This window comes from Phoca vitulina, unplaced genomic scaffold (assembly GCF_004348235.1).
Source record: "Phoca vitulina isolate PV1807 unplaced genomic scaffold, GSC_HSeal_1.0 scaffold44, whole genome shotgun sequence".
Taxonomy (NCBI): Eukaryota; Metazoa; Chordata; class Mammalia; order Carnivora; family Phocidae; genus Phoca; species Phoca vitulina.
This window is the reverse complement of record NW_022589747.1, coordinates 10,003,103-10,030,617: the sequence shown is the minus strand read 5'-3', so window position 1 is coordinate 10,030,617 and position 27,515 is coordinate 10,003,103. Positions and strand designations below refer to the sequence as shown.

General features: G+C 38.4%; 1 protein-coding gene across 5 annotated transcripts in view; it reads left to right on the top strand.

The window, feature by feature from the left end:
* Positions 1 to 27,515, top strand: part of HECW1 (HECT, C2 and WW domain containing E3 ubiquitin protein ligase 1) — a 430,370-nt gene that overhangs the window by 93,963 nt on the left and 308,892 nt on the right. The gene's annotated exons all lie outside the window — the stretch shown is intronic.

Below are 27,515 nucleotides of genomic sequence, written 5' to 3'. Positions count from 1 at the left end.
GCCACTCCCCACTACTTGTGCTCGTTCTCTCTCTCTAACAAATAAATAAATAAAATCTTGGGGAAAAAAACCAATACTATACATTGTTCATAATAAGTGTACTCTTAATCCCCTTCACCTAATTCACCCACCCACCACCCACCCACCTCCCCTCTGGTAACCATTAGTTTGTTCTCTGTAGTTAGGAGTCTGTTTCTTGGTTTGTATCTCTCTTCTTTTTTCTTTTGTTGTTTGTTTTTTTTCTTAAATTCTACATATGAGTGAAATCATATGGTATATCTCTTTCTCAGACTGGCTTATTTCACTTAGCATTATATACTCTCTAGCTCTGTCCATGTTCTTGCAAATGGCAAGATTTCATTCTTTTTTATGGCTGAATAATATTCCATTATATATACCCCTTCTTCTGGTATATATAATATATGGATAATTTCGTCTATCAATGGACACTTGGGCTGCTTCCATAATATAGCTATTATAAATAATGCTGCATTAAACATAAGGGTACATATATCCTTTCAAATTAGTGTTTCTGTATTCTTTGGGTAAAACCCAGTAGTGTGATTACTGGATCATAGGGTAGTTCTATTTTTAATTTTTTGAGCAATCTCCATACTGTTTTCTGCAGTGGCTGCACCGGTTTGCATTCCCACCAACAGTGCACAAGGGTTCCTTTTTCTCCACATTCTCCCCAGCACTTGTTGTTTCCTGAGTTTTTTATGTTAGTCATTCTAACAGGTATGATGTTATATCTCATTGTGGTTTTTGATTTGCACTTCCCTGATGATGACTGATGTTGAGCATCTTTTTGTGTGTGTTGGTTATCTGTATGTCTTCTTTGGAGAAATGTCTGTTAATGTCTTCTGCCCCTTCTTACTTGGGTATTTGGGTTTTTTGGCATTGAGTTCTATAAGTTCTTGATATATTTTAGACATAACCCTTTATCAGCTATATCATTTGTAAATATCTTCTCCCATTCCATGGGCTGCCTTTTAGTTTTGTTGTTTCCTTCGCTGTGCAGGAGCTTTTTATTTTGTGTAGTTCTGACAGTTTATTTTTGCTTTTATTTCCCTTGCCTCAGGAGACATATCAAGGTAAAAATGGTAAAAATGGTAAAAATGTTGTGCTGGCCTATGTCAAAGAAGTTACTGCCTGTGCTCTCATCTAGAATGCTTATGGTTTCAGGTCTCACATTTAGGTATTAAATCCATTTTGAATTTATTTTTGTGTAAGGTGTAAGAAAGTGGTCCTCCTTTGTCAAAGATTAATTGATGAAATGTGTCTGTTTTTGTGCCATACCATACTGTCTTGATGACTACAGCTTTGTAATATAACTTGAAATCTGGACTTGTGATTACCTCTGCCTTTGCTCTTCTTTTTCAAGGTTGCTTTGGCTATGAGGGGTCTTTTGTGGTTCCATACTAATTTTAGGATTGTTTGTACTAGCTCTGTGAAAAATGCTGTTGGTATTATGATACGGATTGCATTAAATCTGTATATTGCTTTGGGTAGTATTGAGATTTTAACGATATTTGTTCTTCTAATCCATGAGCATGAAATATCTTCTCATTTGCTTGTGTTATTTCCTATTCTTTTCATCAATGTTTTACAGGTTTCAGAGTACAGGTCTTTCACCTTGGTTAAGTTTATTCCTAGGTATTTTATTATTTTTGGTGCAATTCTAAATGTGATTGTTGTCTTAATTATTCCTTCTGCTGCTTCATTATTAATGTATAGAAATGCAATAGAAATCTGTACATGTATTTTGTATCCTACAACTTCCCTGAATTCATTTATCAGTTCTGTTAGTTTTTTGGTGGAGTCTTTAAGGTTTTCTATATATAGTATCATGTCATCTCAAATAGTGACAGTTATACTTCTTCCTTACCAATTTGGATGACTTTTATTCCTCTTTCTTGTCTGATTGCTGTGGCTAAGACTTCCAGTACTATGTTGAATTAAAGTGGTGACAGTGGACATCCTTGTCTTGTCTTGTTCCTGATCTTGGGGGAAAGCTTTCAGTTTTTCACCCCTTTGTCTGATGTTAGCTGTGGGCTTTTCATATATGGCCTTTATTATGTTAAGGTATGTTCCCCATAAACATACTTTGTGGAGGTTTTTATCATGACTGGATGTCGTACTTTGACAAATGCTTTTTTTGCATCTATTGAAGTGATCCTCTGTGTTTGTGTGTGTGTGCGTGTGTGTTTGTTTAGGAAATGATCCTGTGGTTTTCATCCCTTCTCTTGTTGATGTGATATATCACATTAATTGATTTGCAAATACTGAATCACCCTTGCAGCCCAGGAATAAATCCCACTTCATCAGGGTGAATAATTTTTTAATGTATCCTTGGATTAGATTTGCTCATATTTTGTTAAGTTTTTTTGCATCTATGTTCATCTTTCATAGGTCTCTTTTTTATGGTGTCTCTTTTAAAATTTAAATTTTAGTTAACATACAGTACAACATTGTTTTCTGGAGTAGAATTCAGTGATTCATCACTTACATACAACACCCATTGTTCATCACAACAAGTGCCCTCCTTAATGCCCATCACCCATCTAGCCCATCCCCCACCCACCTCCCTCCATCAACCCTCAGTTTATTCTTTATCATTAAGAGTCTCTTGTGTTTTGTTTCCCTCTCTCTTTTCTTGCTTTTCCTCCTTCCTATATGTTCACTTGTTTTCTTTTAAATTCCACATATGAATGAGATCATATGGCATTTGTCATTCTCTGACTGACTTATTTCATTTAGCATAATACACTCTAGCTCTATCAACATTATTGCAAATAGCAAGATTTGATTCTTTTTGATGGCTGAGTAATATTACAGTTATATATACCACATCTTCTTTATCCATTCATCAGTTTATTGATATTGGGGCTCTCTCCATAGTTTAGCTATTGTTGATAATGCTACTATGAACATCGGGGTACATGTACCCCTTCAAAACTGTATTTTTGAAACTATACTTTCGATAAATACTTAGTAGTGCAATGACTGGATTGTAGAGAGGTAGTTCTATTTTTAACTTTTTGAGGAACCTCCATACTGTTCTCCAGTGTGGCTGCACCAGTTTTCATTCCCACCAACAGTGCAATCTTTGCCAACGCCTGTTGTTTCTAGTGTTGTTAATTTTAGCCATTCTGACAGGTTGGAGGTGGTATCTCATCGTGGTTTTGATTTGTATTTCCCTGATGATGAATGAGGTTGAGCATCTTTTCATGCATCTGTTGGCCATCTGTATGTGTTCTTTGGAAAAGTGTCTATTCATGTCTTCTGCCCATTTCTTAACTGGATTATTTGATTTTTGGGTGTTGAGTTTGATAATTTCTTTACAGATTTTGGATACTAGCCCTTTGTCAGATGAGTCATTCGCAAATATCTTCTCCCATTCCACAGGCTGCCTTTTAGTTTTGTTGATTGTTTCCTTCACTGTGAAGAAGCTTTTTATCTTGATGAATTCCCAATAGTTCATTTTTGCTTCTCTTTCCCTTGCCTCTGGCTATGTGTCTAGTAAGAAGTTGTTATGGCTGAGGTCAAAGAGGTTTGTGTCTGTGTTCTCCTCTAGGATTTTGATGGTTTCCTGTCTCACATTTAAGTCTTTCATCCATTTTGAATTTATTTTTATGTATGGTGTAAGAAAGTAGTCCAGTTTCATTCTTCTGCATGTTGCTGTCCAGTTTTCCCAACACTATTTTTTGAAAAGACTGTCTTTTTTATCCATTAGATACTCTTTCCTGTTTTGTTGAAGATTAGGTGACCATATAGTTGTGGGTCCATTTCTGGGTTTTCTGTTCTGTTCCATTGATCCGTGTGTCTGTTTTTGTGCCAGTACCATACTGTCTTGATGACTAGAGCTTTGTCATATAGCTTGAAGTCTGGAATTGTGATGCCTCCAGCTTTGTTTTTCTTTTTCAGGATTGCCTTGGCTATTTAGGGTCTTTTGTGGTTCTGTACAAATTTTAGGATTGTTTGTTCTAGCTCTGAAAAATGCTGTTGGTATTTTCATAGGGATTGCATTAAATGTATTGATTGCTTTGGGTAGGATAGTCATTTTAACAATGTTTGTTCTTCCAATCTATGAGCATGCTATGTTTTTCTATTTCTTTGCGTCCTCTTCAGTTTCTTTCAGAAGTGTTCTACAGTTTTCAGAGTACAGATCTTTTACTTCTTTAGTTAGGTTTATTCCTAGATATCTTATGGGTTTGGGTGCAATTGTTAATGAGTTAGATTCCTCGATTTCTCTTTCTGGTGCTTCGTTATTGGTGCATAGAAATGTAAGAGATTTCTTACATTGATTTTATATCCTGCAACTTTGCTGAATTCATGTATTATTTCTAGCAATTTTTTGGTGGAATCTTTTGGGTTTTCTCTGTAGAATATCATGTCATCTACAAAAAGTGAAAATTTGATGTCTTCCTTGCTGATTTGGATGCTTTTTATTTCCTTTTGTTGTCTGATTGCTGAGGCTAAGACTTCCAGTACTGTGTTAAATAACAATGGTGAGAGTGGACATCCTTGATTTGTTCCTGATCGTAGAGGAAAAGCTCTCAGCTTTTGCCCATTGATGATGATATTAGCTATGACTCTTTCATATATGGCCTTTATGATGTTGAGGTATGTTCCATCTATCCCTAAACTTTGTTGAGCGTTTTTTTATCAAGAATGGATGCTATATTTTGTCAAATGATTTTTCTGCATCTATTGACAGGATCCTATGATTCATATCCTTTTTTCTGTTTTATGGTGTATCATGCTGACTGATATGCAAATATTTAACCACCCCTGCAGTCCGGGAATATATCCCACTTGATCGTGGTGAATAATTCTTTTAATATACTGTTGAATTTGATTTGCTAGTATTTTATTGAGAATTTTTGCATCCATGTTCATCAGGGATATTGGCCTATAATTCTTTTTTGTAGTGGGCTCTTTGTCTGGTTTTGGAATCAAGGTAATACTGGCTTCATAGAATGAGTTTAGAAGTTTTCCTTCCATTTCTATTTTTTGGAACAGTTTGAGAAGAATAGCTAATTAACTCTTCTTTAAATGTCTGGTAGAATTTCCCTGGGAAGTCATCAGGTCCTGGACTTTTGTTTTTTGGGAGGTTTTTGATGACTGCTTCGATTTCTTTGCTGATTATGAGTCTGTTCAAATTTTCTATTTCTTCCTGTTTCAGTTTTGGTAATTTGTAAGTTTTTAGGAATTTGTACATTTCTTCCAGACTGCCCAATTTGTTGGCATATAAGTTTTCACAGTATTCTCTTATAATTGTTTGTATTTCTGTGGTGTTGGTTATGATCCCTCCTCTTTCATTCATGATTTTATCTATTTGGGTCCTTTCTCTTTTCTTTTTGATAAGTCTGGCTAGGGGTTTATCAATTTTATTAATCCTTTTGAAGAACCATCTCTTAGTTTAGTTAATCTGTTCTACTATTTTCTTTTTTGTTTCTATATCATTTATTTCTTCTCTAATTATTATTTCCCTTTTTCTGCTGGCTTTAGGCTTTATTTGCTTATCCTTTTCTAGTTCCTTTAGGTGTAAGGTTAGGTTGTATATTTGAGACTCTTATTGCTTCTTGAGGTAGGCTTGTACTGCAATATATTTGCCTTCTCAGACTGCTTTTGCTGCATCCCAAAGGTTTTGGACTGTTATGTTTGTATTTTCATTTACTTCCATGTATTTTTTTAAATTGTTCTTTAATTTCCTGGTTAACCCATTCATTCTTTAGTAGGATCTTCTTTAACCTCCATGTATTCAAGGTCTTTCTAATTTTTTTCTTGTGGTTGACTTCAAGTTTCACAGTGTTGTGGTCAGAAATCATGCATGGTATGATCTCGACCTTTTTTACTTGTTGAGACTGATTTATGACTCCGGATGTGATCTATTCTGGAGAATGTTCCATGTGCACTCAAAAAGAATGTGTAATCTGCTGCTTTAGGATGAAATGTTTTGAATATATCTGTTAAACCCATCTGATCTAATGCGTCATTGAAAGCCATTGTTTCCTTGTTGATTTTCTGCTTAGATGATCTGTCCATTGCTGTAAGTGAGGTGTTAAAGTCCCCTACTATTATTGCATTATTATCAATGAGCTTCTTTATGTTTATTATTAATTGATTTGTGCATTTGGGTGCTCCTAATTTGGGGGCATAAATATTTACAATTGTTAGATCTTCTTGATGGATAGACCCCTTAATTATGATATAATGTACTTCTTCATCTCTTATTACAGTCTTTGTTTTAAAATCTGGTTTGTTGTCTGATATAAGTATGGCTATATTTTGTCACCCATTAGCATGATAGATGGTTCTCCCTCACCATCAATCTGCATTTGTCTTTAGGTCTAACATGAGTCTCATGTAGGCAGCATATAGACAGATCTTGTTTTTTTGTTGTTGTTGTTTTGTTTGGTTTTTATCCATTCTGATACCTTGTGTCTTTTGATTGGAACATTTAGTCCATTTACATTCAAAGTGATTATTGAAAGATATGAATTTAGTGCCATTGTGTTACCTGTAGAGTTGGTGTTTCTAGTGATGTTCTCTGGTCTTTTCTAGTCTTTGATGCTTTCCGTCTTTTTTTTTCCTCCACTCAAAGAGTCCCCCTTAAAATTTCTTGCAGGGCTGGTTTAGTGGTCATGAACTCTTTTAGTTTTTGTTTGTCTGGGAAACTCTTTATTTCACCTTCCCTTCTGAATGACAGCTTTGCTGGATAAGAATATTCTTGTCTGCAGATTTTTTCCTTTCAGTATGTTGAATATATCCTGCCACTCTCTTCTGGCCCACCAAGTTTCTGTGAACACATCTGTTGGCAACCTGATCTGTCTTCCTTTGTAGGTTAAGGACTTTTTTTCCTTTGCTGCTTTCAGGATTCTTTCCTTGTCTGTGTGTTTTCTGAATTTGACCATGATATGTCTTGGCAATAGTTGGCTTTTATCGAATTTAATGGGAGTTCTCTGTGCTCCTTGGATTTTGATATCTGTATCCTTCCCCAGACTAGGCAAGTTTTTAGCTATAATTTGTTCACATAAACTTTCTGCCTTTTTTTCTCTCTCTTCTTCTTCTGGGACTCCTATAATACAAATGTTATTACATTTTAATAAGTTACTGAGTTCCCTAAGTCTACCTTGGTAGTCCATTGTTTCTCTTCCCCTCTTCAGTTTCCTTACTTGTCCATAATTTTATCTTCTATATCACTGATTTGCTCCTCTGCTTCATCCATTCTCGTTTTTATTGAATCCATTTGGGTTTGCATCTCAGTTACAGCATTTTTATTTTTGGCCTAACTAGATTTTAGTTCTTTTATCTCTGTAATAAGGGATTCTCTAGTGTCTTCTATGCTTTTTTCAAGCCCAGCTAATATCCTTAAAATTGTTTTTTTATATTCTAGTTCAGACATCTTACTTATATTTGTATTAATTAAATCCCTGGCCATTATTTCTACTTACTGTTCTTTCTTTTGGGGTGTATTTCTCCATGTCATCATTTTGTCCAGAAAAGAAAAGAAGAAAGAAAAACCATCAAAAAACCAAAATACTAGTTCCTGGGTGTGTTTTGGTCTGCTTTTTAAAAGAATTTAGTTCCTAAAATTAAAAAAATAATAATAAAACAAAATGAAAGTAAAATAATTTAAGAAGTATATAAAATACATATAAATAAAAATTTTTAAATGTTAATAATAAAAAATTGAAAAAGGAATTGAAAAAAAAAATAAAAGTAAAATTAGGAAGCTAGATCCTATTTCCCCTAGAGTTGAAGCTTTGCAGCACTCTATGATCAGTAGACTTGCTACGAGCAAGTTGTTGTGTTGGTCTTCTGGGGGAGGGTTGGCTTCCCTGATTCTTCAGTGGAATTGGGTCTCCAGAGTGCAGGGGGGCGGGGCTTGGCATGAGCAGCTCTGGCCTCCACTAGGTGGTGCTGTTTTGCTCCCTGAAGGCTTTCAGTGCTGATGGATGGGATGAATATAGCAGTGCCCTGCTCTCTAGCCCTGAAGTGGAAAGCTTGCACCCCTCATTCTTCAGGAGCCCACACAGAAGAGCAATCAATCACCTTTCTTGTGTTCCTGGAATCAACCCTCTTGTGTTCCATCAGAACCCTGCGTTCACCTGCTTGAACGCTCAGACGAGCGTTTTTTATCTCAGGCACACAACTGAGTTTCAAAACTCCAAATTTCAGGGACTCCCGCAGTGCAAACTTGAGCTGTTCCTCTGCGGGAGGGTCTTGCTGTGTTTTTGGCGTTTGCCCCTTGTGCCAGGAAAGCAGTTTCACGAGGTGCAGCAGTTATTGGCAAAACGGAGGAGAAAGCCAGCGCCAAGACTTGCTGCTCTCAGCTGTCTTCCCCGTTCCTTTGCCTGGGAACGGTGCAGTACTTAGGTGCCACCTGTTCTTGAGACCCGGCAGATCCTCTGACCACGCTGTCATGCCTAGGACTCCACCTTGCTTCTCCACCGAAGCACTTTTAAGCCAGGCACATCACCCACGGGTAGCAGACTTCTAAAAGTTCAGATTTTGTGCTGCGCTGCTCGTAATACTCTGTGTTAGCCTCCTTAAGCAGAGCTCCCTCTCCGCCTCCATATCCACAGCTATATGTCCCCCAAGTCAACTCTCTGCACCCGTTTCCTTCCAAAAGGTTTTCAATTTTCTACTTGTAGACTTGCAATATTTCTTCTCTCAGACTTCCAGTTGAACTTCTTGGACGTTCAGAATGATTTGATAACTATCTAGCTGTGTTCCAGGGACGGACAAGCCTAGGGTCCACTCTACTCCTCTGCCATCTTAACTCCTCCCCTCCTGTGGTGTCTTTGTCTGGTTTTGGTATCAGGGTAATCCAGGCCTTATGGAATAAATTTGGAAGTTTGCTTTCCTCTCCTATTTTTTGGATGAGTTTAAGAAGAATTGATATTAAATCTTCTTTAAATGTATGGTAGAATTTCCTGTGAAGCCATCTGGTCCTGGCTTTTGTTTGTTAGGATATTGCTGGTAATCTGTCTGTTCAATTTCGCCATTTCTTCTTGATTCAGTTTTGGGAGATTATGTGTTTCTAGAAATGTATCCATTTCTTCTAGGTTGTCCAGTTTGCTGGCATATAATTTTTCACAATACTCTCTTATAATCCTTTGTATTTCTGTGATGTCAGTTGTTATTTCCCCTCTTTCATTTCTAATTTTATTTGTCTCTTCTCTCTTTTTTTGTTTTTGATGAATCTGTCTAAAGGGTTTTTAATTTTGTTGCTCTTTTCAAAGAACAAGCTTTTGGTTTCATTGATCCATTCTATTGTTTTTTAGTTTCTATTTCATTTATTTCTGCTCTAATTTTTATTATTTCCCTCCTTCTACTTGTTTTAAGTTCTGTTTGTTCTTCTTTTCCTAGCACCTTTAGGTATACAGTTAGGTTGTTTATTTGAGATTTTTCTTGCTTCTTGAGGTAGGTCTGTATTGTTATAAACTTCCCTCTTAGGACCACTTTTGCTGCATCCCTAAGATTTTGGATTATTGTGTTTTCATTTTCATTTGTCTCCATGTATTTTTTTATTTCATCTTTGATTTCTTGTTTGGTCTGTTCATTATTAAGTAGCATGTTATTTAACCTCTATATTTTGTGCTCTTTCCAGATTTTTTTCTTGTGGTTGATTTCTAGTTTCATAGCATTGTGGTCAGAAAATAGGCATAGAATGACTTCAACCTTCTTAAATTTGTTGAGGTGTGTTTTTTGTGTTAATATCTGATCTACTCTGGAAAATATTCCATGTGCACTTAAAAAGAATGTGTATTCTGCTGTTTTAGGATGGAATATTCTGAATATATTTGTTAAATCCTTCCAGTCCCGTGTGTTATTCAAAGCCCCCGTTTCCTTATTGATTTTCTGTTTGGATGATCTGTCCATTGATGTAAGTGAGGTGTTAAAATAGCCCACTGTTATTGTATTACTATTGATTACTTCCTTTATGCTTGTTATTAACTACTTTAAGTGTTTGGGTGCTCCTATGCTGGGTGCATAAATATTTACAATTGTTATATCTTCTTGTTGGATTGTCCCCTTAATGATTATATAGTGTCCCTTGTTTCTTGTTGCTGTCTTTGAATGTCTGTTTTGTCGAAGAGAAATATTACTACCCCAGCTTTCTTTTCACTTCCATTCACATGATAAATTATTTTCCATCTCTTCACTTTCAATCTGCAAGCGTCTTTAGGTCTGAAATGAGACTCTTGTAGGCAGCATATAGATGGGTCTTGTTTTTTTTGTTTTTTGTTTTTGTTTTGGGATTTTGTTTTTGTTTTTGTCTATTCTATCATTCTATGTCATTTGATTAGAGAATTTAGTCCCTTTACATTCAGAGTAATTATTGATATAGATGTCTTTATTGCCATTTTATTTTTTGTTGTTGTTGTTTTTATAGATTTTCTCTCATCCTTTCTTCTCTTGCTCTCTTTCACAGTTTCCTGGCTTTCTTTAATGATATACCTGGATTCATTTCTCTTTATTTTTTGCATATCTATTACTGGTTTTGTGATTTGTGGTTACCATTTGGTTTGTATGTAACATGTCTGCATATAGCAGTCTCTATTAAGTTGATGAATGCTTAATGGAGCCCATTCTTTACTCCCCTTCTCCCCACATTTTAGATACATGGTGTCATATTTCACATTCTTTTATTTTGTCCCTTGTATGATTCTTACAGATATACTTATTTTTACTGCTTTTGTGCTTCCTACTTTCCTTACTTTTGCTTACGGTCTTTCCTTTCCACTCAGAGTCCCCTTTAACATTTCTTGTAGGGCTGGTCTAGTGGTCATGAAATCCTTTAACTTTTATTTGTCTGGGAAACTCTTTATCTCTACTTTTATTCTGATTGATGGAATTGCTGGATAAGAGTATTCTTGGCTTCAGATTTTTTCCTTTCAGCACTTTGAATATATCATGCCAGTCCCTTCTGGCCTGCAATATTTCTGTTGAAAAATCAGCTCATACCTTTCTGGAGTTTCTCTTCTATGTAACTTCTTTCTTTTCTCTTGCTGCTTTTAAAATTCTCTATCACTACTTTTTGCCATCTTAATTGCTATGTGTCTTGGTGTGGACCTTTTTGGGTTGATTTTGTTTGGGAATTTCTGTGCCTCCTGCATCTGGATTTCTATTTTCTTCCCCAGACTCAAGAAGTTTTCAGATATTATTTCTTCAGATAGATGTTCTGCCTTCTCTTCTTTCTCTTCTCTTTCTAGGTTCCCTATAATGTGAATGTTATTACGCTTGATGATGTTCCTGAGTTCCCTAAGTTTATTCTCTTGTTGCATAATTTGTCTTTCTCTCACCTCCTCAGCTTTCCATTACTTTGCATTACTCTGTTCTCCAGGTCACCAATTTGTTCTTCTGCTTCATCTAGTCTACTATTTATTCCATGTAGTATATTTTTAATTTCATTTATTGTGTTCTTCATCCCTGACTGGTTCTTTTTTCAAAATCTCATTATTAAGGGTCTCACTGTTAATGTCCTCCACTGTTTTCTCAAGTCCAGTATCTTTATGATCATTGTATCTTTACGATCATTACTTTAAATTCCGTCAGACATATTACTTCTCTCCATTTCACTCAGGTCTCTTGCTGTGATTTTGTACTGTTCTTTCATTTGGGACATACTTTTTGTCTCCTCATTTTGTCTAACTCTCTGTCTGTTTCTCTGTGTTAGGAAAGATAGCTGTGTCTCCTGCACTGGAAAGGAGTGGCCTAATGAAGAGGTCCTATAGTGCCCTGCTGTGTAGTGTCCCCTGTTCACCAGAACCTGGCACTTTGAGGGTGTCTCCTATATGTGATGTGTGTGCCCTGCTCTTGTGGCTGAGCCACTTTTCCCTTCAGTCCAGTCATCTGCAATGTTTCTCTTTGCCTGTTAGGAAAGTGTTTGGTCCCTATGGTGTTAGTGGGCAGACGAGGGATGCCTTGGGCTCAAGTTGAGTTGGACTAGGTGTTTGCCAGGGATGCAGTAGCACCAACTGCAGTGTTTTCCCTATGTTGTCCCCTAATAAGGTTTTGCTGGCGGACCGGGCTTACAGTCAAAGGAGATGTCTGCCCCTAGCCCAGTGCGGTGGTGCTGGCCACTGCAGGGTCTGCTTATACTCTGCCAGACTATGGCACTGCTCTGTACGGGCTCTGGCCATGAGCGTATTGGAGAGGGCAGATCCACCAGAAACACAGGGTGGGGTGGTGTCGCTAGCAAGCTTTGCACGTGGCTGGTCTTCTGTGGTAGAGACCCCGCAGTGCTGGGACTGAAGCAGCCTGTCTGACTCTGTGGAAACAGAGAGTGGAGGGCAGTGTGGCAAGGCAGTGGTGTTAGCCAACTTTGCATGCCTCAGGTCCTCTTTGGAAAGGGCCTTGAAGCCCTGGGACTGAGACAGGCTGTCCTGGGTGGATTGGTGGAAGCACAATACGGTGCAGGGTTGGAGAGGGTGGTGGGGAGTGACCGGGCAGCAGTGCTAGCAAGTTTGGTAGAGTCCTATACGCACTGGGGAGCAGGGGAGGGAAATGGCACCTTCCAGTTCCTTTGTTCCTGTAGGAGTTCCCTAGTGATCTCAGTCCTTCCAGGACAAGCTCTGAGATTAGTAAATAACTCTCCCTCCCATATGCTCCAGCACCTTCCAAACTGCTGCTTTTATGCTTTATTTCCACGGGCTATTTGTTGTGCTGTCTCTTTAAGGGCGGGAACTCCATTTCTGTTGCCCACGTCCTCTCCAGAGCCCAGCTTGCTGATTTTTTAAAATTCCAGGTTTTTAGTCTGCTGTCTGTAGGTACTCACAAAATTTGACCCCTCTGGTTTTCAAAGCCAAATGATTTCAAAGGGATTTTTCTCCCCTGTGTGCTGCCCAGTGTGGGGGTCTGTTTCTCCCCCCTCTCCATGCCTGGGGCATCCCTCCCTCCCAGGGACAGTCCCACAGTCTGGTTAATTGCCAAATGCTTCTCCATCCTTCTTACCCTCTTTGATGGGGCCTTTTTTCTACCTTTAGTTGTGGAGTTAGATCTGCCAGTCTTTGCATTATTTTCTGGATTATTTACACTAATGTGAGTGTTATCTAGTTGTATCTGTGGTATGAGGTGAGCCTAGGGTCCTCCGACTCTGCCATCTTTCCTAGAAGTCTCTGCAAAACACACTTTTAAAATTGTTTTGAGGGGCGCCTGGGTGGCTCATTCGATTAAGCATCAGACTCTTGATTTTGGCTCAGGTCATGATCTCAGGGTCATGGGATCAAGCCCAGTGTAGGGCTCCACACTCTCTCCTTCTACCCCACCCCTCCCTCTCTCCCTCTCTCTCTAAAAAAAAAATTGTTTTGAATTTCTTCCATATTTACAGTTCTCAAATTTTAGAAGAAAAGTCAAATTTTTAGAAAAATTAAACATTTCATCAGGATTTTGGAATTTATCACGTTAGACTTTTAAATAATTTTCTTTTATACTTAAAACTGTTTTCCCTACCAATAGTAGTTATAATCTACTTTCATATTACTAATGGTGCTTATTTGCTTTTTCTCTCTAGTTTTTCTTTTCTAAATTTGTGTGTGTGTGTGTATGTATGTGCATATACATATATATGGGCACACATGTATATATTTCTCTAGTTTTTCATATATATTTATAAATTTTATAGGCTTTTTTAGTTTTTCAAATATTTTTCTGTTTTTTCATGTAAATGTGCACATATATGTAAAATTGAGAGTAAAATAGATAAATAAGATCAGTAACACTCTGCTTTTATTTTTTTTTTCTAATTTTGAAAAATGTAAGAATTTAATTCTCATTTCCTTTATTTACCTTTTGTCTTATTTCATAGCAAAAGCAGTTAAGTATATATTTAATTACTGGTCTTGTATAGGATCTGACCCATCACATTTGAGAGGGTTGGTGTTCCTAGGAGAGAGTGGTGCTATTTGTCATCCTATACAGAAGTATTTGCATTTTTTATCCTTCAGATGGCTGACCCAGTGAGTACTGGCTGGACAAAAGTCCTATTTAATGCCATAGATTCTCCTTTTGAGTATAGTTTTGCTTGTGTTCCTTTTGTAGCCTTTTCATCATCATTAATTTCTTAAGGCTGTAATTGCAATTTAAAATTCCTTTTAACCAAGAAGCTATTTAGGTTCTTAGTTTTAAATTGGTTAAGGTATTTTTAAACTTCAAATTTGCATTATTAATATCTAGCCTAGTTGCTTTGTGGTCAGATTATGTTATCCATATTCTTTCCATATCTTGTAATTTGTCTAGTTTTTCTTTGTGGTCCATGTATAACTAGTTTTTGTAAATGCTTCATGAATATTAGAAAACAAATCTATTCTTTGATGGTCAGGATCTTGAAGGCTTTCCTCAATAGCTTTGTTCTGGTCATAGCTGTCCCTGAGGACATGTAATGGCAGTGTGTGGAGATCCAGACATAAGAGGGGGCAGACAGAAATCACTGTAGTTCTTCAAAATGCCTGACCCCCTCAAAGGAGAAATATTTGCCCAGTGTTTTATAGGAGTAGACTCAGGCCCTCGGAAGCACAAAGATGGACTTGGAGGTCACATGGGTCTGAATGCCATTTTGTGTGACCTGGGTTTTATGAGAGGAAATTTGAATCTGGTGACATGAAACAGGTTTTAAAACCTTTAAGATCTCAGCCATGGCAGTAGGCAGTCCATCCAGCTTAGTTGTCAGCACTGTAGGCTTTTTCTATTTCTCCTGGTACAGTAAGCTAAAGATGTTGCCTGGTATGCTCTCCAGATGCTCTGTCTACCCAAAGACAGCAGTCTCCTAGAACATGTCCTGCTCACCTTTAGTAGAGTGATAAAAGCTGTACAATCTTAAAGCGTCCTTGGACTAGCCCTCAAGGGAATATCTGGTCATAAATGGAATTAGAGTCCTTTGTGACACCATTTTAAAAACTCCTGATTACACTTTCCCATTCGTGTCTCAGCCCTACACCATGCACAATTTGTTGTGTTTTTTTTTTAAGATTTTATTTATTCATTTGAGAGAGAGAGGCAGAGAGAGCACAAGCAGGGGGAGAGGCAGAGGGAGAGGGAGAAGCAGACTCCCCGCTGAGCTAGGAGCCTGACATGGGGCTCGATTCCAGGAACTGGAGATCACGACCTGAGCCAAAGTCAGACGCCAAACCATCTGAGCCATCCAGGCACCCCACCATGCACACTTTTTAATGACAACAACTTATTACCGATGACACTATATTAGAAAAAATTGAGAGACTCACATATTTTTATCTTCTCTCCATATATTGCTTCGTAGATAATTTATGCTTAAATTCTAATCCTGAACCCAGTACTATAAATTATAATTGAGTCTCAGTTAGATATGCAAAATATATTCTTGGCTCCAGCTAAATGAAGTCTCTCCCTGGGAATGCTGATAAGAAATAAGAAACATATTTCTTTCTACTTAAAATGCATGAATTCTGTTAAATAGGGTCGGTGTTGGATTATAGCTGAATGTCTATATCAAATTAATGAGATTTGTTGCAGTTTCTTTCCATTTATAGATGAATCATGGTGTCCTAGAGAGGAAGGTATGTCTTATTCCCTCCAGAATCATTGCTTGCAAGGAAAAGAAGCCTACTTGAGCTAATTCAAAAAAGGGGGAGTTGTAGAGGAGGACTGTTGTAAAATCATACAACAGATAGATTCACTGGCAAAATCACGAGGGGCTTAGGTTTCCCTCCATTTCTCTTTTTGGACTGTATTCCTTTGCTTGTCCATGTCCTTGTACGGCCTGAGGTTTGGATGACCTCCCAGCACTAACACCCACCACTCATGTATCTTAGAACCATCAGGAGAGGAACTCGTTTTGGTCCCTGACCAGCTAATTAATTAGCTCCACTTGGTGCCGTGTCCATCTCTGGCAGTCAGCTTCGGCCTGGGAGTGGTGTCATCTAGGCAAACCTGGCTGCCAGCACTCGCTCCTTGTGGGGCTGGAGAGGGAAGAATTTCCAAGAAGAGGAAATTCTGAGCTGGTAGGACAGGGAGTGAGGCTTGTGTGGTGCAGAATTGGGGAGAGGGGCAGAGTACCACTGAGGTATTAGGAGGCATTTTACATTCTCCTTTGGAGGAGACCTGTATAAATGGCTTAAGAGTCTGTGTCAAAAAGGATTTTGAAGTTTTCGGAACAGAATTTTGCAGGTGAAAACTGATAGTTCGCCTTGTATTTTTAACTTAAAAAATCAATATCACAATGCTGGACCATTCAACTTCAGGTATATTTAGATCAGAGGTTGAATGTTGTTCCTAAGTGGCAACAAGATATGAGAGAACAGGAGGGGATCAGGTCCCAGTTCTTCTTTCATGCAGTGGTACAGGGTCACCTTGAGAGCCGTGCTCTTGACTCCTCTAGAGCTCAGGCTGCTTTTTCCAAACAAGAAGATAAGACGTATCTTTGCTCTAAAAATGGGCAGGACTGGGTCAGAAATTCACAGGCTTCACTGTGCATAGTCAGGTGTGACTCGTGTCACAGAAGGAAGGACTGAGACACATATTCATGGGCGGATCCTACTACTCCAGAGGGACATGCAGGTGCAGCATTTGGTGCCCACCCATGGGGCTTGCTGAAGTCTCTAATGAATCTTTCTTCTAAGGCCTGGAAGCACTTTGAACATGGTTTGACAGGTCCCTTATCAAATAGTGAAGTTAGCTGTTAATTACCTGGGTTTTAAGGCTAAGGGAGTTTCGATAGATGGTTGCCAGGGTCCCATTTCATGTGTATTAGATGAAAGTAATGGTACCTGGTACTACATTAGAGGTTTGGGAAGATTCTGTGGTTTCTGATGCTGATTTTCCAGGGTTATTTTCTATTTTGATCTCTTTAGGCCAAGGATGACATGTGTACCATTCAATCAGACAAGATACTTGAATTGAAGCCTATTTGACCTTCCCTAACGCTGGTCAGAACTATAACTTTTTTTTTCCTCTTAATATCTGTATCTCTTGAAGGCTCTAAAGCCAAGCCTCATGCATAGAACTGCTCAGTAAGTACTTCCTAAACAAAAGTTGGAGAACTAGCTTTTAATAGTTGAGTTGACTACATTTTATTATCATAGATAGTAATGCTAGTTGACTTTTGTAGAGGTGATTATGTAGTGTAGATTCTTGCTACTCAAAGTGTGGTCCTTAGACTAAATCACGTCCTCACTTGGGAAATTGATGGCAATGTTGAGTTCAGGCTCCCACCCAGACCTACTGAATCAGAATGTGTATTTTAACAATGTGGGAAATTCATGTGCATTTACATTTAAGAAGCCCACTCTAGACCGCGTTTCTCAAGTCTAGTGGCAATTAGAATCCCAGAACAATTAGATCAGACTTTCTGTGGGTGGAAACCAGGCTTCGGTGTTTTCAAAACTCCCAAGGAAAACCATGAGGGTAGCTCACTGTAACTCTGGAGGAAGGAGCTTCAGTCATTTTGGACAGTCTAGGTTTTTTTCTCTTTAATTCTTAAATTTTATTTTGCTTTTAGTAAAAATAACATAGTGTTATATTAGTTTTAGGGGTACAATACAGTTATTCAACAATTCTATACATTACTCAGTGATTACCATTCACCTATTTCATACATATCCCCCTACCTCCCCGATGGTAACCATCAGTTTGTTCTCCATTGTTAAGAGTCCGGGGTTTTTTGGTTTTGGGGTTTTTTTTTTTTTTTGGTCTCTTTTTTCTTTGTTCATTTGTTTTGCTTCTTAAACTCCACACATGAATGAAATCATATGGTATATGTTTTTCTCTCACTGACTTATTTCACTAAGCATTATAACCTCTAAGTCCATCCATGTTGTAGCAAATGGCAAGATTTCATTCCTTTTTTGTGGCTAATAATCCAGTGTGTGTGTGTGTGTGTGTGTGTGTGTGTGTGTGTGTATATGCCATATCTTCTTTATCCATTCATCTATTGATGGATACTTGGGTTGCTTCCATAATTTGGCCATTATAAATAACGCTGCAATATATAGGGGCACATATATCTTTTTAAATTAGTGTTTTTATAGCTTTTGTAATTACCCACTACTGTGTATTTAGATAGATGGTTGCCAGGGTCCCACTACTGGGTATTTACCAGACCATGTAGCAATTCTATTTTTAATTTTTTGAGGAACCTTCATCCTATTTTCCACATTGGCTGCACCCACTGGCATTCCTACGAACAGTGCACAAGTGTTCCTTTTTCTCCAGATTCTTGCCAACACTTGTTGTTTCTTGTGTTTTTGGTTTTAGCCATTTTGACAGGTGTGAGGTGATACCTCATTGTGGTTTTTGATCTGCATTTCCCTGATGATGAGTAATGTTGAGCAACTTTTCATGTGTGTATTGACCATGTGTATGTCTTCTTTGGAGTAATGTCTGTTCATGTCTTCTGCCCATTCTTAATTGGATTATTTGGTTTTCAGTGTTAAGTTGTGTAAATTCTTCACATATCTTGGATACTAACCCTTTATCAGATATGTCATTTGCAAATATTTTCTCCCATTCTGTACATTGCCTTTTAGTTTTGTTGATTGTTTCCTTTGTTGTGCAGAAGCTTTTTATTTTGATGTAGTCCCAATAGTTTATTGTTGCTTTTGTTTCCCTTGCCTCAGGAGACATATGTAGAAAAATGTTCCTACAATGGATATCACAGACATTACTGCCTGTGCTCTCTTCTAGGTTTTTATGGTTTCAGTTCTCGCATTTAGGTCTTTAATCCATTTTCAGTTTATTTTTGTGCATGGTGAAAGAAAGTGGTCCAGTTTTGTTCTTTTGCATGTAGCTGGACAATCTGGCTTTTCGCTCTGAAAATCAGATGCCATAGTCACAAACTGAGTCACCTTTCCTTCCAATAAAATCTGGTTCTATCTCTGTATCTTGGACATCTTGCAAAATTACAGAATATTCATGTCTGGAAGATACTTCGTGTCAGAGGGGATTGCATTTGAGCCGTGTTTAATTTAGGATCAGCTATTTTCAAAATGTGGACTTTGAAGAGAATGGTTGAAGTACTTTGAGGAACCTTACAAGAAACTTGCAAGGTCAAATCTTTTAATAATATTTTCTTCTGCTGCCACCACTGAATTAGTCTAGAGAAATTGTTTGCTTTCTATAAAGAGCCAAGTTCAGTAGGGGGCAACTTGCACAGATGCTTCAGTTTACGAAATTAATCTGGAAACCTGTTATGTATGAGGTTTGTGTCCTTTGGTTTATCTTCCCTTGGCCACGCAATGACCTTCATGGCCATCTTGACTCCTGTGTTTCCTTTGCAAGTTCTTCTTCCTTTTCTTGCATTCTGGGGCTCAGGCTTTTGGCCCCCTGTCTTCTCTACACTCACTTCCCTGGTGGTTCCATCTATTCTGAAGACTTCCAGAATCACCTATGTACTGATGACTTGTGAATTTGTATTTCCACTCCACATCTCTCCTTTGAATGCCAGACTTGTATTGCTTTCTCCACCTGGATGTCTCATAAGCATTTTCAAACACAAAATGTCCAAAACTGAACTCCTGTTTTTCTCCCCAGGCCCTGCTCCACCCCTTCCCTATCACAGTTCATGGCAAGTCTATCCTTCCAGTTGGCTCAGGTCAAATAATGTTGTCCTCCTTATCTTTCACTCACATTCTGCAGCCAGTCGGGCAGCGGATCCTTTGCTTCTGTCTTTGATGTTTGTCTAAAATCCAGCAACAACTTCTTACCACCATCCTAGTCCAAACCACCAACATTTCTCACTGGAATTATTGCAAAGACTCCTAATTTGTCTCCCTGCTTTTTCTCTTGGTCACCTTCACACCCTGAGAGAGCCCATTAAAACCTCTGCTCAAATCTTTTCAATGGCTTCCTATCTCTTGGGAGAAAAATCAAAGTCCTTACTAGGACTTAGGAGGGGTTACCTAGATGGCCACCCTCCTTCCCTCCCCGTCCACATCTCCACCTTCCTCCCCAGTCTCTTCTCCTGCTTTTCTCCATTGTGCCAGGCATGAACTTTCCCTCAGGCTTTGGCTTTTATCATTCCTCTGCCTGGGAAGTTCTTCCTCCAGATATCCACACATCTCCTTCCCTCCCTCCTTCGCATCCATTTTGTCCTCTTGTCCCTCCTATAATTCAGTCCTTCACAGCCTCCCACCTCCCAGTGCTCATCCTGTGTCTGAGCCTTGTTTTCCCCAAAACTCACATCACTTTCCACTACACTACATAATTCATTCATTTCTGTTCATCATCTGTCTTCTCAGTCTAAATGTAAGCTCCAAGATGGTAGAAAAAGACATTTCAACTGTTTTATTCACTGTTGTATTACTAGTGCCTAGAAAAGGCACATAAAATGAATGAATGGATATATTTGCTTTTCCAAAGAATACTGGACCCCATTTAACGTAAAGCATCATGTGTTTGTCACCCAGTGCTTACCAGGCCCTGCCAGCAGCATGGGTCACTAAGACATTATCTGAGGATCAATGAGCTCAGGGCCTAGCAAGGGTCTGATGTGCAAACAAGCACAGTATAATGTGATTCATGGGCTTATAGTTAAAAAACAAATACCCTGGGCATTCAGAGGGACACCAACAATCTGGCTGAAGTAGGAGATGTGGCATTGAATGTGGTGAAGAGTGGGAGTCTCCAGGGAAAGAAAAGGAAAGCATCTTAGGCAGAGAGAGCACCATATGAAAAAGGACACCGGTAAGAAGTACTTTTAGAATCACTGAACAGCCGGATGCAGTGTGGTATGTGGGTGGGAGTGGTTGGGATAATCCTGGAAAGAGGAAGAATGAGACCAACCTATGGAGGGGTGTGTTTTCTGGACTGGCGAGTTTGGATTTGATCTTGTAAGTGGTGGGGGACCATTAAGTGTTCTAAGCAAAGAAATAACAAGATTAAATTGATGGCAGGTGAACACCTCTAGTGAAAGTTCAGGGAAGGATGAAGGTGAAGGAAGGCTAGCACTGTGACGATGGAGATTGGTCTAGGGCCTGGCAGTGCAGTGTGGAGGGTCAAGGAACTTACAGAGATATGAAAGGGTGATTGGCCTAGTTTTAACAGTCAAAACCCTGACTGGGGAGTAAAGTCTTAAGCATTAATAATAAGAGAAATATAAATTAAACCCATAGTGATATACAGTTTCATGCTCCTCAGCACAAAAAAGGGAGGCTGACCATAGCAAGTATTGGAAAGAATGTAGAAACATGGGAACCGCACTGATATGGGGGAATGAATGGGTTTTGCCCCTTTGGCAAGTGCTATGCCACACACCCCCCCCCCCCCCCCCCCGCCCTCGCCTGGAAAGTGAAGGATCAGTTGTCTTGCTGTTCCAGCAAACCCACACCTGTGCACATTCTCAGGAACCTCTCATATATGTGTGTCATGGATTGTGGGTAAAAAAAGCGACATGCTTATATAGCAAAAGAAAAAAATGGAAAAAATCTAAATGCTCATTTTGTAGGAGGGTAGATAAATAAATTTTGGAATACACAGCAATGAAATACTATGGAATGAATAAACCAGAAGTCTAGCACTATGTACTAATGTAGGTAAATATCCCAAACATAACATTGTTATTTCTAGAATGTGAGGAACTTTTTTATAAACTAATGTGGAATCATCCATGCCACTAAAAAAGGTTAGTTAAAAATCGTAATAGTAGAAAATAATAGAAAATTTTCTGTGAGATTTCTGTAATATAGAATATGCACAGGATAGATAATTACTAGTTGAAGAGATCTTTGATTTACATTATTAGATTATTTTTAGATACTTACCTGAAAAGTCAAAATGCCACTAAACACCATATCTTCTTTTGTAAATCTAATAATGATAGTATGTTCTATATGAATTTAGGGAATCTGGGATTAAAACGGAAAGAGTTTTGGAATGGAATGGAAAGACATAAGCTCTGGCCCTGGCTCTTTCCTTATTTCTGTAGCTGTTGAGGTCACTTGAACTTTCTGAGACTTCTGTTATTTGGTGTTCCTTTTAAAATGAGAACAGGATTACCTGCTCTGACATTGATGGTGTGATGGTGAGGACCTAGTGAAACTGTGTAAAGGAAAGGGGTTTTGTGAAGATTAATTGCCCTCCAAGCTTGTCGTTATGAATTCGCTGACCACATGCTTTACCGTTTTATCTTACAGAAATAATAGATTTTGAAATAACATTGTTACTCAACTGGCAGATCTGAAAGGACAGTAAAGCAGCCTGAGTTTTCTATTCACAGACCAAAACTATTAATATCTGTGTTACTTCAGGTCCTCTGAGCAGCAGGTACAGGATGGGATTAGCCATGCAGGGGATTGATGAGGAGAAGCCCCTGGAGGGAGAGGTGGGGAGGGAGCTGGAAGGGCTGTGGGGTAGAGCAGATCAGTGCTGACCATTGTCAGGAGAGGGAAGAAGCTTGGGTGGATCTTCCCAGGCCCTTCAGGACAGCCTTTCATCTCCTGGGAATGGGCCCAACCTGGCTTCCTTGCCACACCCAGCCCTTGGCAGGAGCCACCTGTGATGGGTCATGGGTTCCAGAGCACAACGCTGGGCTCATCTCCAGCAGTCAGAAATCTGAGTTACATTTTCAGGGCTGTCACAATGTCATGAAAATGCCTTAGCATATTTTATGTTTGATGACCATGATTACCATTATTCACAGTAAAATGACTTATTAAAGCATATATTCATCTAGATAATATAAGATGGAAATTAATGTCTAGTTGAAACTAACGGCCAGTGTCCTCCTTTATATTAAATATATTTCTGTTACTGTCAAAAACAATATGAAATTGACCGCCATTTTTAGTAATTATTTAACATGATCTGGAGTTCCGACTAATGAAAGGAATTATAGAACAAAAGCAACGTGAATGGCCATTGTAAAGTTAAGAAAAAAAATAGTAATTATTTTTAGGGATATGATTGTATACTTGTAAAATGAAAGAGAAATAGCTAGTTAATTGAATAATTAAGGTAGTTTACAAAATTAACAATATTCAGAATATAAAATTTAAAAGTAATTTAAAAAGCATCCTATTCATAGTGGTAATGAAAACATAAAATGTCCATATGTAATCATTAAGTGCAAGAAGTATGTAAATAAAACTACAAAGCTTTACTAAGAAACATAAAAGATTTACATTAATCCACAGACATTTCATATTCTTTCAGGAGAAAACTGAATATTGCAAAGTTGAGGATATGTTTCATGGCAATTCATATATAGGGTACAGTGTTACAATAAAAATATACTCAATTTCCCTATTAATTAAAATTTTTGATTAACTTAAATTAATAAAATTATTCTAAAGTATTCTGAAAGAATAAGAAGGCCAGAGAGATACATTTATTTTTTTAATGTAAGATTTTATTTATTTACTTGAGCGAGAGTGTGAGAGGGAGAGAGAGAGAGTGCAGAAGGAGAGGGAGAAGCAGACTTCACTGAGCCGAGAGCCTGACGTGGGGCTTGATCCCAGGACCCCAAGATCATGACCTGAGCCCAAGGCAGACACTCAACTGACCGAGCCACCCAGGTGCCCACAGAAGAGATACACTTAAAGAGGATAAAAGAGAAAGAATGAAATAAGGTTAACATTGCCATAGTCAAAGCTACATTCTCTTCTAATGAATAGAATATGGTCTTGACTCTGAAAACAACAGTAGATTTATGGAACTGCAGAATGAGAATTCTAACACATGGAAATTCTGCTACATGACTGGGGCAGCAGGTATCAGCAAGGAAGAGGGATGTTATTCACGTGTTCCCAAATAAGCCACAGATGGACTTGAGAGCCAAGTTTTCAGTAGTACCAACAGCAGCTAGTTGGGTATAAGAGAAAGGGAGAGCAGGGCTTCCTAAGATAACATGTGAGAAGGAGTCAGAAAGAAAAAGCTTGACTACATAAAATTGGAAATCTTTCATTCATATCCAAATATGCAAAATTAGGGCGCCTGGGTGGCTCAGTCGGTTGAGTGTCTGTCTTCTGCTCAGGTCATGAGCCCAGAGTCCTGGGATCGAGTCCCACATCGGGCTCCCTGCTCAGCGGGGAGTCTGCTTCTCCCTCTGCCCCCACCCTACACTCGTACTCTTTTTCTCTCAAATAAATAAATAAAAATCTCAAATGAAAATATTTGCAACAAGCATGTTGGACAAAAACTTAATATTTTAGGGTGCATAGAATTCCTATACTTAAGTAAAAAATAATACTAAGCGTCTGTAGATAAGCACTCAAAGAACAAGATCAGACAGTTAATAAAAGAGTAATAGGAAATTCCTAATTTTTATAATTATACTGTAGTTCTATAAAATAATGCTTTACAGTTTGAGATTCTGAGTTATGGGTGTCCTTTTTTTCCTGTTTTCTGCTTTTGATTGCTTTAAGATTTTCCACAATAAGAACAAGGTTCTTTCATAAAGGAAAGAAAGAAAGAAAGTGAGAAAGAAGAAAGAAAGAAAGAAAGAAAGAAAGAAAGAAAGAAAGAAAGAAAGAAGAAAGAAAGAAAGAAAGAAAGAGAGAAAGAAAGTGAGAAAGAAAGAAAAAGAAAGAAAGTGAGAAAGAAAGAAAAACAAAGAGAAAGAAAGAAAAAGAAAGAGAAAGAAAGGAAGAAAGAAAGAAAAAGAAAGGCAATGCTATGTTGAAACCAAACGTGAAGTGGCTACTATAATTAAAAGTCGAGAGAAATTTAATTTTTATCCACTTTCTGGCAAATAAAATATATTTCCAGTGTTGGTTGAGCCCACATTTCCTTAATCAGTCTTTGCAACTAGCTGATGTCCAGCAGGAACTTACGTTTTGGAAAGATGCTTTAGTGTAGCAGCATTAGTGAGTCTCATTATGAAATTCACAGCCATCGAAAATATTCCTCAAAAGACAGAATTCAAAACCCCTATTAAGAAAGGGGCTAAGACCATCAAGATAATAACTGATTGAGGCAAAAATAATTAATTGATACTAAAAGGGGTAGGTGAAAGTTTAAGAAGTAATAGTGTATTTCCATAATCTCAAAGTATCCACAAGATACTTATTAATTGCAGAGGCTCAAATAGCTTTACAGTGGAGAAACCTGACAGACGTCACCTTAACTAAGTAACCAAAGATAACAACATCAGAAATGGGGAGGGATAGCATGTGCACCAGATACGGGGCATGCAGAATTCAGCACCCCTTCTGTGGTGTTCTGGCCCAAAAAGCAGAGCCTGTGCTGATGAAAAGGAAACATCAGCCAAATTTAAGGTGAGAGATACTCCACAAAATCACTGCTCTGTACCCTGGAAGACTATCAGTGTCATGAAATACGAAGAAAGACAACCGAATCCAACGTGTGCCCTGGGATCTTCTGGGTTTTCCTTTCCCATTAATGACATTATTGAAAAAAATAGCATAATCTGAATACGGTCTATAGATTAGATAACAGAATAGTGTCAGTGTTAATCTCCTAATTTTTATAATTATACTGTAGTTATATAAAATAATTTCTTGCTTTTAGGAAATACACACCAAAGTATTTAGGAGTAAAGAGTCTCCAGATTACTTTTTAATGGTTCAGAAAAAATTAGACATGCACACATATCAATATGCATAATTATATAAATTGTATATGCATATATGCATGAATGTGCACATACACACACACCCAGGCAGAGAGAGAGAGGAAAAACAAATACAGCAAAATATTAACATTTGGAGAAACTGTGTGAAATATATTAGGGAATTCATTGTAATATTCTCACAACTTTTCTGGAAGTCTGGAATTTTGCCAAAATTAAAAAAAAAAAAAAAGTAAAGCAGAAAGTGCCTGGGTGGTTGCAGGCTCAACCAAGCATTAGTATTTCTTTAAGGCCCTGGCTGGAGTGTGAAGGCCCCTCATTTCCTGAACTTGACACACCTTCCTTGATACTGAGGGATGGTATAAACTCATACCGCTTAAAACTTCTTGCTCCGAAGTGAACATCACATTTAAGACACATTTAAGACAAAGAAGTATTAATGTCTCTCTTGGTGCCATGTGTCTGGTACTTTCCATATATTTTCCTACTTAAATCCATTAACAGCACTGTGGAGTAGATACATTCATAATCCCCATTTACAAGTGACGTTTGGATAGGTCTAAGTAACTTGCTCATGGTCCCAGAGCTGGAAGAGGCAGAAGCAGACTTGAACTCAGACTTCTCTACCTCCCTCTGCCCTTCTGCTTGTTCCACATCTGGGAACCATCTGTCTCTCTCATCACAACCCTTTCAAAGCAACTCTTTTTTTCTGGGTATCGACAACTCTAAAAGCATCCCTGTGGTTCTCGCACATGATGTGGATTCACTGAATCGATTTGTGCCAAGCGTATGTTATCCCATTTGCTCAGTGTGCCGCCATTAAAGTCACGTGGAAGTTCTGCCCTATTATTCCTTAAACTATTAGATTCTGGTTAGGGAAAATGAAGCAGTGACCCGTTTCATTACGTCTGTAAATCTGAGGTCCTTTAAGCTCTTTGACTTAAAGTGAGCAATCTCTGACTTACTCTGGCTCTGGTTTGTCAGAAGCCCCTCCTGGCCACGGTAGACATTGAAAAGAGACAAGACACTAACCTCTCCTGGCAGGTCTTCTCCCTCCTACTGTCTCCCCGACCCAGCTGCTATGATCTGAGACTGCTCTTATTCCAAAGTGTAAATGCCTCCAGGAGGACCCAGTTTAAGTCTGTTAAACTCCAATTTTGTAACTGTGTTAGTGCCCTAAGGGGGGCTTTCTATTTACCAGCTAAGAGATTGAAAAGGACTCAAGACAGCAGATCGAAGCAGGAAATGTAGCCTTTGGATGGTGCAGGAGACAATTTCCCGTAGTTTTCTACGTTTTGAGATAAAAACTTAGTAAATACAAGAATTTAACTATGAGCCCTTACCAGCAAACCAGCCCTGCAGCCACAGAGTAGAATCCAATCTTCTCCCTTGTTAGCCAAGAATGTTTTCTTTGTGGGAAATGCTCAGGAGGGAAGGATACAATATATGTCCTGACCTGATGACTACTGGGACAAGTTTGACCTGAGAGTTGACAGTTTCTCAGGGAGAGTGACCATAAAGAGCTTGGAATTTCAAAGAAAGTGAGAAACCAGCAAGTACAAAAAATAAAAAGTAGAGGACTTGGTTGATTGGGATGGTTTGAATGGGACAAAGGAGAGAAGAAAGATGTCTCTTAGATCATTACCATCTCACAAGTTTATATTGGTGCTGAAACCTCTTCCCCACTCATGAAATAGAAGACCTTTCTTTTAAAGAAGGTCAATTTAGGGAAATGCTAAGTGCTGGTTGGTGCAGAAGAATCAGGATACGCCACATTCCATTGAGCAGTGAGTGGGGTTCAATTCAGAGGGTTGGGGGTAGAATAGAGGCTGGTGTGTGCAGCTGTGTTCGTCTGCTTTGGCTGGTTATGTTGTGATAGAAGTGTCCACACAATTTGCTTTTCCTGGGTAGGCGGTGAAATAAACATCCTCATAACCTCATGGCTTCTGCTACAAATGTTTATTTCTCCCTCACATCACATTTAGGCTATGGATCGGCTGCA